Source organism: Pseudopipra pipra, chromosome 12 (genome assembly GCF_036250125.1).
Source record: "Pseudopipra pipra isolate bDixPip1 chromosome 12, bDixPip1.hap1, whole genome shotgun sequence".
NCBI lineage: Eukaryota > Metazoa > Chordata > Aves > Passeriformes > Pipridae > Pseudopipra > Pseudopipra pipra.
The window spans coordinates 20,898,506-20,908,479 of record NC_087560.1 but is presented as its reverse complement, the minus strand read 5'-3'; the positions used below and the strand labels follow the sequence as shown (position 1 = coordinate 20,908,479).

At 53.3% G+C, this 9,974-nt stretch overlaps 1 protein-coding gene and 1 long non-coding RNA gene across 3 annotated transcripts in view; one reads left to right on the top strand and one right to left on the bottom strand.

Annotated features, from left to right (window-relative positions):
- Nucleotides 1-5,441, bottom strand: part of LOC135421112 (uncharacterized) — a 141,846-nt gene extending 136,405 nt beyond the window's left edge. The window contains exons 1-2 of the long non-coding RNA XR_010433866.1: nt 5,274-5,441; nt 2,743-4,802 (exon numbers count right to left, since the gene is read on the bottom strand). This is a non-coding gene — a long non-coding RNA (uncharacterized LOC135421112). The remainder of the gene's footprint in view (nt 1-2,742; nt 4,803-5,273) is intronic.
- Nucleotides 5,442-5,551: 110 nt separating this feature from the next.
- CTDSPL2 (CTD small phosphatase like 2) overlaps nt 5,552-9,974 on the top strand; it is a 29,126-nt gene continuing 24,703 nt past the window's right edge. The window contains exon 1 of one of the 2 annotated variants that reach the window (XM_064669363.1): nt 5,552-5,659. The gene's annotated coding sequence lies outside the window, so the exon portion shown is untranslated. The remainder of the gene's footprint in view (nt 5,660-9,974) is intronic. The other variant, XM_064669364.1, reaches the window with a different exon arrangement.

The window sequence follows — 9,974 nt, the reverse complement described above, 5'->3', positions numbered from 1 at the left end:
CCAGGATTCTCTGAACTTCATGTGTGATTTGTTCTTTGTACAATACCCTGGGAAGCACCAAGTCCCACCAGTGTAATCCTGTTTCCTGCTGTAGCAATGCTGACCTGGGGAGCTGCTCTGGCTCTCAGACACTGTTCCCAAAGCCAGTGTCCCCCAGGGCAAACAAAGGAGCCCCAAAATGGATCTCCCTTCATTTTCATGAGTAAAAAATATAAAGTGGCTCATGATACAAACTCACAAATTTTCAGTTGTGTGTTTCATGAGCCTTTTTAAGAACAGGACACTTTGCCAACTGGCTGACACCCGGAGTTCTCATCCAGGATCCCTTCCTCTTCTTTGGAGGAAGGTGGGCAAAGGGAGGAGAACTCTGGGATGGCCTCAGGTGTCTGGAAGAGCATGTGATGATGCACTGAATACAATAAATGCACTTTGCTAATCAAACACCAGCTCACTTTTCCAAACATGAATTGAAAACATGAGTCCCTGTGGATTCACAGGCCCACCCCTGCCCTGGGCTGTGTGGCACCACTCGGGCTCTGAGGACCAGAAATGACAAACCAGCTCGGGTTTGTTTGGAAAAAGCAGTTCTGACATCCCTGTGCGGGTTGTGCGGAGCCAGTTCCTGTTTCCATGGCAATGGCAGCACACACAACGCTGACAGATCGAGCAGCTGCTTCCCTCAGCCCCAGCCAGCCTGGAATCAACCCTGCTCCCCCATTCTGGGGCTCACAGGAGGATCCAACACAGCCCTTCCCACCTCAGCCCAGCCCAGATCTTCACCCAACACCCCCAGGTAGCTCCACAGTGCGTCCAGTCCTGGGGCTGAGGCTCCACTGAGAAAACCCTTTGGATCCACGTGGATTTCTAACAATGAGCAGAGAGCTGAGATCCAGCTGCCAAGGCTGAGGGGCGAGTTCAGCCACTGTGAGAAACACAGGCACCTGCACCCAACAGCCAGAGAAACAACTCCAGTTATTCCAGCCAGTCCCAGCTGCCCAGTTTTGGAGGTTTGTGGCAAACAGACTCTGCCAAAGCTTTCCCAAAGTCACATGACCCCCACAAAAGCCAAGACTCATCAATGAACCCATTTTAGATTAAACATGAGGAAAACCAAACTGATGGGTGGGATGTCACCAAAGGGGAAACCCCAGTTCTGGATGAAACAAACTCCACATTTTTCAGCGTTTTAATGGCTGCAAAGAGCCAGTTCAAAGTGACAAGACACAAACAGACATGAGATAAATGGTTTGTGCATTTTATTAAATGTTCTTCTACATTTTCATGTAGGCAAACCCAGCAACAGTGGGAAACCCAGAGCCTGCAGGACAGAAGAGCTTGAGAGTGAGTGTTTTGCAAAAGAACCTACAGAAAAGACAAAAGGTTTTCTTCTCTGTAAATCTGTTTACTCCCCCTGTTTACAGTTTGCACCCTGGGGAAGAGCTGCATTGATCAGTACTAGTTCACTTAAAACAAGGGCATTGATATCCCAAATTTTCATCAGGACCCATTTCACTGTTCACACAAGTCTCTAAAATTCTCTATCTGACACCTTTCTCCTTTATCCCTATTAAAGGGCAGTTTCAGCCTGCCATAAATCTGTCTGCTGCAATCCCTATTCCAAGGAGCTTTCAGTAACATGGGACCCAAGTATGGAACTTCCAGTTAAAGTAACCTGAGACCCTTCCTTGAGGAGACTGACCAAAATATTTAATAGGATCAAAAATCTTGCTGTGATGAACTAGAAAATGAGAGATTGGGCACTTTATATGGAGAAGGAGCACAGTGTCCTGCTGTTCCAGCTGGCTCCAGGACTGAGGAGACCAGATTCCTGTCGTTTAAATAAAAGAGGAAAACAAACCCACAAAACCAACTGGGGGCATCTCTCCCTATTTATGAGAGTGCAGTGGAATTTTCAGGCCTGCCAGAAACACAGTAATCATATTTATGCCTGAACTTCTTCATGCCAACATGGAAACCATAATACTCCAATTCCTCAACCTATAGCAAACCCCAAGTAGCCACACTGGGATTACTGGTATGGATAATCTACAGTTTAACTTCCCAAAACAGGGCTTGGCCACTCGTGGCCGTGCAGTTCCACCCCTGGAGGAAGGTCTCGTGCCCCTCTCAGTGCTGACTGTGCCAGATCAGACACAAGGTTCATTCCTGTGTGTTTCTTGTGGGGATCTGGGAGCAGACGAATCCCTGCTGCTGTCAGCTGGAGTGTCAGCAGTGAGAGCAGTGAGTCTGGAGCTGCTCCTGGACAGCCAGATTGGCTCCCAGACGTCGGGGATGGAGGAGCAGCACAGCCTGGGAGCTGCTTTTCATTTAACTCACATGCATGGATGGCTTTGGTCACCCATCCAGGAATTGATTCCCTTCAGATAAGCAAAAGAAACAACACTGGAAATGGGCAATAGTAAAATATAAACCCAAACAAGAATTGGTTTGTTTCTACAGTCCTGTCACAGTTGCTTTCACTTTGGCAAAATAAACTTCACTGAGCTCCTGTGCTCGGGGTTCACGGTGTTACCTGCAAGAAAGGAGCTGGAATACCAGTGAGAATCATGGAATAGTTTGGGTGGGAAGGGACCTCAAAGCTTATCCAGTCCAACCCCCTGCCATGGGCAGGGACATCTTCCACTAGCCCAGGTTGCTCCAAGCCCTGTCCAACCTGGCCTTGGACACTTCCAGGGATCCAGGGGCAGCCACAGCTTCTCTGGGCAGCCTGTGCCAGGTAACCTCCCAGGGAACAATTTCTTCCCAATATTCCATCCACCCCTGCCCTCTGGCAGTGGAAAGCCATTCCCCGTTGTCCTGTCCCTCCAGGCCCTTGTCCAAAGTGTCTGTTCAGCCTTCCTGCAGGCTCCCTTTAGGCACTGGGAAGGGCTCTAAGGTCTCTTTAAGGAACTTAAGGGAAGAACCCCTCCTCCCCAAATTATCCAGGGAATTAAACCCTTTCCCCCTGCAAAAGTAAGACTTGGGATTTTAGCTTATGAAACAGAATTCTGAGGGATGCCCTGATCCCATGTGGGTCCTGACACACGGGAGAGCAACTCTAGCAGTGCACAACTCCTGAATTTCCTGGGAAGCGCCAGATGCTGAAGTTAAACTGGAATAAACTCCAGCCCTGAGCTGCAGACCCTGCAAACAGCTCCCCAGGACACCGGGGAACCCCCAGCTCTTCAGCTCTGCACGAGCAGGGAACTCACTCCTGAGCATGTGGGTTTACAGGAGTGTATGGACACAGAGCTAAGGGCTCTGCAAGGCTCAGGGAGTGGGAAGGAAATCCTAAACTAGGACGAACGGCCTTTGAAGGAGCAGTGAGGATCCCACTGCAGGAGCAGGCAGTGGCACGTTTCCCTCAGTGTCTCTGAAGTGAGGCAAACTCGGTGTGACAGGGAGCCCAACAGCCCTGGCAGGGGAGAACCCACTGCTGCCAACATGGGCCTTTTCCTTGGCCCAGACCCACATTCCAGGCTCCCAGTGCTCCGGGTGTGCGGCACACATGGCACCAGCTGCGGTTCTTGCACTGCACACACACAGCTGAGGCTCTGCTCAGGTACCTGCACATGCCCCCCTGGGGAGCAGGGGACAGCAGGAGACCTCTGAACTGCTGCCTGCACAGCAACACAGCCAGCGAGAGCATTTTACATATTCCCTTTCCTGCCAGTCCAACCCCCTCCCTAACTCAGCACCAGGGCACTCGGGGAGAGCACAAGACACTGTGAAAAACATATTTTGATATCCTGTAACACAGAAAAGTACAGTTCTCATTGCCAAAAAGATCAGTTTGAACCCTGAGTCACACATTTAATGTCTTCCCAGTGTGTTTTTGGCCGTGCTGGTGCTCTCACAAATACCTGCTTGCTTTGACTCTTGCTGGATGATTTCCTCTGGCAGCTCATTTCATTTTAATTACATGGCTTGAGAGAGTATTTCCACCCACCACTTCCCAAAACTCCCACTTTCTAAGTATCAGTGAATGTCCTTTTGGGCTCACAGCCTGAGACATCACACAGTTATCCTGCCATACTAGTTCCTCCTAAGGAACTGCCAAATGGTGTTAATTAAGCTTTAACATGTCCAAACGGACCTTTTTCACAGCTGATCATTCACTGATCATTCCTAAACATTGGTGTGCTGTTGTTAAGTGTTTAGAAATAATTGAATGCTCTAAAGGAATAACTATTACCTGTTCTGAAGGAGGGCTACACTGTTTCCAGTGCCTTTCTATGACCTCTGTTTTTGAGAAACGATGGTAAAATTAGCTTTACAGTGTTTTCTGCTAAAGACAGACCACCAGAGTTGTGTGACAGAATTGTATAACAGATCTCGGCTTCACAGCAGCAGATGTAGTTCTTTTTAACAAACCAGTAAATATTTTCGGTGACTAGAGAGCTGAGACTTTTATAATCTGACCCAGGTTCAAAAGGTAAGCAGGTAGTCAACAGGTACCAGGAAAGGAAACACCACCTGTGTGGGTTTCTCTACTGCTAAATTAGAGAATGTGGATGCCAGCTACTCTTATAAAAACATTCTGTTCTGAGCAATACTGTGAGAACTTATCCTGTCATAACACAGGTTAACCTGAGAACTGAAGATTTCTGTTTGAAAGAGACTGGTGAGTAAAAGTGATTATCAAGGGCAAAGTCAAGATATCCAAGATCAGTAGCATAGAAACGATAAATGTAACCGCACTACATCCTCCTATACTGCATGAGATGGTCTCGCTGCTTCATCAAGCCATTCACGTATTAGCACATGCAGCGTCCTCAGCATTTCGCACCCAAAGAGGCCGCCTAGAAAAAAAGAAAAGAGAAAGTGGAAATAAAACTTCGCACCAGGCGACTTAAAACAGCAACCGAAACCACAAGCCAGCAGTGCCCTGCGCCCCGGGGACGGGTCAGGCCGGGCGAGCCGAGCGGCCCCGGGCAAAGGGCCGGCACGGCCGGGGCGGGACCGGCGGGGCCCGCGGGGAGCACGGGCAGGGGCGGCCGGGCCGGGCCGAGGCTCCGCCGCGCCATGGGCCCCGGGCAGCGCCGCTGGGCCCCGGGCAGCGCCGCTGGGCCCCGGGCAGCGCCGCTGGGCCCCGGGCAGCGCCGCTGAGCCCCGGGCAGCGCCGGCGATCCCGGGCAGCGCTGCTGGTCCGCCCGCGGCTTCCCCCTCTCGCCGCCCCCTGCCCTGCCCTGCCCTGCCCTCACTCCCCCCCCCCGCTCGCGCCCCCCCCGCCCGTCCCGCGCTCCCCCTCAGCGCTCCCGCTCCCCCCTCACCTCAGGGCGCGGCGCCTCAGCCCAGCCCGGCCCGGAGCCAAGACCGCGCAGCAGCGGCCGCCACCGCCTCCTCCTCACGAGCCCCCTAGGCCGCGGCGCCCGAGGCGGCTCCCGGTGCCGGTGCCGGCCGCGCTCCCCCTCCCGGCCCCGCGCCGCTCGTTCCCGGCCTGCCCCGGCCCGCCCCCCCGGCGGGTGCGCGTGCGCGGCGCTGGCGCTGCCATCCGGGTCCCTCGGTGCGGTGCAGCGGGTCGGTAGGCGGGAAATGGCGACTGAGCGCTGAGCGCCGAGCGCCCCGAGCGCGGACCCGCCGCCCGCGCCCCCCGCCCGCCCGCGCCCGGCCCCGCCCGCGGGCCCCGCCGCGCCGCTCCCCGGCCCCGCTCCCGCAGGTGAGTGACGCGCCGGAGCCCCCCGCGGGTCCCGGCGCGGGATCAGGTGGGGGGCGCGGGGTGGCCGCCCCGAGTGACCGGCGGGATGTCCCCTCGGGGCCCGCCCGCGCCGGGCCCCGCCGCCCGCGGACACCCCCGCGGCCGCCGCCCGGCGCCGCGGCCCCGCGGGGCGCGGGCAGCCCCGGCCGCAGCCCCCGGCGGGCCGGCCCTGGCGCGGGGAGCGGCGGAGCGGTGTCACCCCGCCTGACACCCCCCGCCCGCCCCGCCAGGCCGAGGCCTGCGGCGGGTCCCGGGGCCGGGCCGGGGCCGCGGCGCTGCGGGCGCAGCGCGGGCCGAGCCCGCGGGTCCCGCGCAGGACGCGCCTGTTGCTGGTGTTGTTGTGGCCGCCGGACGCGCCTGTCACCGGCCCCGGGGAAGGGGCGGGTGCGCGTCCCGCTCCCCCCGCCTGCCCGCTCGGGCTGCCCGGGCACGGCCCCGCGGGCGGCTCGGCGCTGTCAGCGCCGGGCGCGGGGGACGCCAAGTTTGTGGCTGTCACCGGCGGCGGGGGCGGCGGCACCGAGCGGGACCCCCGCGCCCGGAGCCGCTCTGGGCATTGCCGGCCCCTGCTGGGACGGCGGCGGGAGGAATTAGCGTGCTGCATACCACATCGATTATCTGCCCGCGCCGTGTTACTGGAGAGCACCGTGCGAGCCTGTTGCTCAATTTTATGGTACTTGAGAGCACTCGAGAGGACAGGTCTGGCTGTTTCTGTGTGGCTGTGCTGGTGAGCTCTAGCCTAGGTCTGCCTGGGGTATTTCTTTCTCTGCGGTGACAGTTGTGGTGTTTTTTATGATCCCAAGCCTATTGTTTCTGGGAGGGATTTTTCATCATCTTCCAGTTGCGTATGGTGCGCTTCTAAAAGTAATTTCGAGTTTGTCATTGTTGTCTTTGCGTTTCTTGATCCGTTTCCACTGTTAGACTAGTCCGTGAAGAGGATCTCTAAGTATAACTATTACCCTGTTGCCTTGGGCAAGTGACAACCTCTTTTGCCGTTTCTCCAGGAGTAAAATGGGGATAATAATACCTTGGAGAGTTGTTACAAGAAGTAGTTAATGTTTGTAGAGGACTTAAAAGACCTAAGTGTTATTAATTAAGCCCCATGACACATTAAGGTAAGAGTTAGCGAGCCAGGTTTACACATGGATGAACTGAGGCAGGAAGAGATTATGATTTAGCCAGAGTAACGTCCTGGATCTGTGACAATAGCAGAAAACAAGTTGTAACTACTTCATGCTGTAGGCACAAGCAAACGGTTCCGGATAACAGATAGGATTCCAAGATTACTTGCCCCTCCCTCACCCCCCTCCCAATTTCAGGCTTTTCTGCTTTAGGAGGTTCTGCCTGTGTGACTTCCAGTTGACTGGAGAGCTCCAAGGACACTTGTGGCTTGCCCACTTAAAAGTGTTTCAGCAGTTTTCATAACAAGATATATGTTCTAGGATGCAAGCCAAATCCCGACTTAAATTCCATGAAGCATTCTCCACTTTTCCCCTGAAAACATCGTGTGGAACTTAGTTAAGACTTGATCTTGTTCCAGTCAGTGCAGCATGAACTAAAGCTGACATTCCTGTTCCATCAAAGTTCTTTATTAAAGAAAAAATTCCCCTGTCAGTCCGTCCCAGAGATTGAATGGGACAGTTGGATCATTTTTCTAGGAATGTAAACATTCCACATATGCTGGGGCTGTACATGCATTTCATAATTTAAAGGTGATTTTCCATCCTCAGCCTCACTCCACAAGTGTTGGTAACTCCCTTCCATGGTGGTGATTCCCCAGGACAGGGATGTGACACTGGCAGAGGCTCGGGAGCATTAAACAGTTAAAAACCAGAAAAAGTGATCTGTATTCAAAAGGAAACTGAGTCTTCCCTGTCCCAAGATTTTCCACGTTGCTCTGGCTTTTCTTTTCTTTGATCTCTTGTGATGCTGTGAGGTTGACACCAACAGAAATAGTGTTTGCAGAAGACTTGAGGAGTCACATGTGCTCTTCTGATACATTTCTGTGCACATATTTCGTTCCGATGGAAAAAACTTTTTTGCAGGTGTAAGTGGTGGAATAACCTGGAACACTTGCACATTTTTGTAAAAACCGTTCTGAAAGTCAAACTGAAGTATTTTGGCAAGAACTTGCAAGAAAAGCTTGAGCAAGGGGGTTGGACAAGAGGAACTCCAGAGTTCCCTTCCAACCTCAACCATTCTGGGAGTCTGTAAAAGCAGAATGCATCAAATAGGACTGGAATTTGACAGGAATTTTAAATTACTGTGTGTTTCTAGACATGTGTGTGCTCTGGCAGAAGCTTGAGACTTCTTGCCCTTTTGGGAGAGTAACTTGGGGTTCCAGAGCATCACTGTGGTCATTTTGGGGTCGTGGCTGAAGCCGGTGTAGTTGTATAACCCTAAAACTGCCTTTTCCAGCTTATGGGTTTGCAGCTGTTCCCTGTCCAAACCCTGTCCAAGTTCTTCCTCATCCACGTGTTTTCAGCCTGGTTTCCCTAGGGAAGCCAGTTCCTGTGTATGATGGGGTTTGGGCTTTGCTGTCAGCTTAGGACCACTAAGATCATCCCAGATTTACAGGCAGCCCCCTCCCGCACACACTCCCCCTGTGACTGCATCCTTATTCCATCCTTATTCCATCCTTATTCCATCCTTATTCCAGCCTTTCTCGGGATCATTCCTTTCCACAAGTGCCTTTCTCATTCGTTAGTGTGAGTAGATCAGACATGATGATTCTTACTCCTCTCAGCCCAGAAAGTCAAGGACCAAATGTGAATGAAATCCCGTCACTTGCTGGCAGCTCACCTCGGCACTGCAGCCTTGGCACCACGTCCTGTACATTTGAAAAGAAAATTGTTTTCCATGTGTTGTGTATGAAGAGTTCCTGCAGTGCTGCCCCCAGCTCTGGGGTCCCCAGCACAGGGAGGAGAGAGTCCAGGGAGGCACCAAGGTGATCAGAGGGATGGAGCACCTGTGCTGTGAGGAAAGGCTGAGAGAATTGGGATTGTTCACCTGGAGAAGAGAAGGCCAGTTGTGGCCTTCCAGTGCCAGAAGGAGCTGACAGGAAAGATGGAGAGAGACTATTGACAAGGGCTTGGGGTGCCAGGACAAGGGGGAATGGCTTCCCACTGCCAGAGGCCAGGGTTGGAAGGAATATTGGGAAGAAATGTTCCCTGTGAGGGTGGGGAGGCCCTGGCCCAGGTTTCCCAGAGCAGCTGTGGCTGCCCCTGGATCCCTGGAAGTGTCCAAGGCCAGGCTGGACAGGGCTTGGAGCAACCTGGGCTAGTGGGAGGTGTCCCTGCCCATGGCAGGGGGTGGGACTGGATGGGCTTTAAGGTCCCTCCCAACCCAGGCCATTCTGTGATTCGGGTTTGATGTTTGTCCATCCCAGTGAAATGTTGAGAAAATGCAGGTACACCCCACGAGGGCAGAGCTGATTAATCAAATCCCGGTGGATTGCGATTGTTAGGGGCAGACTCTTTAAGTGGGATCATTGCTGTGATGCTGGGAGGGAAGAGCAAGCTCTCAGCAGCTGGTTAAGAGGAGCTCTCCCCAGCAGGATGTGACAGTGCCAGCCCAGAGAGCTCTGTCCCGCGGGAATTCCTGGAGTGCCCTTAGCTCAGCTCAGTGCAGCTCTCCCGATTGCTCCGCAGAAACTCCCATGCACCAGGTACTTGAAAGCCCATCTAACATGTTGTTTACGTGTTGAGATGCCTGGATGGCCATTATTTGGTGTTTTAGAAAAATAAATATTTGACATTCACAGATGAAGACATTTTCAATGGCACTTGAAAAATTAAGTGGGAAATCATCCACATCTAACGCAATCAGCTCAGGGCTCGGGTCGGAGCTTCCCCCTTGGCACTCCTAACTTTTTCTAAATAGATTACTTCCCAATCAGATCAGTTGCAGTAATTACTTTGATTAAGGTACTCTTAACTTCTGAGATGAGAAGTTCTTTCGTCGCATCCTGTGATCCAAGGAAAACCCTTGTCAGGACAAGCTGCTGTTGGGAAACGGAGTTGAGCATGATCCCAGTGTCCTTCCACCTCTGCCAGCACTGTCCCCTGTGGGAGCTGAGGAGATCTGGCCTTTCTTGCCTCAGTTTCCCTATCTGATGGGTCAGTGCTCATGGTAATCCTGGCATCTGTGGCCAAGCCCAGGGGAAGGAGCCGCAGGTGGACAGGATTCCCTCAGCAGCACATACAGCTCACCATGAGGAGAGTTTTTGGAAAGTCCAGCCCCATCAGTGAGATTTCTGTGCATGCTGCTGAACATAACC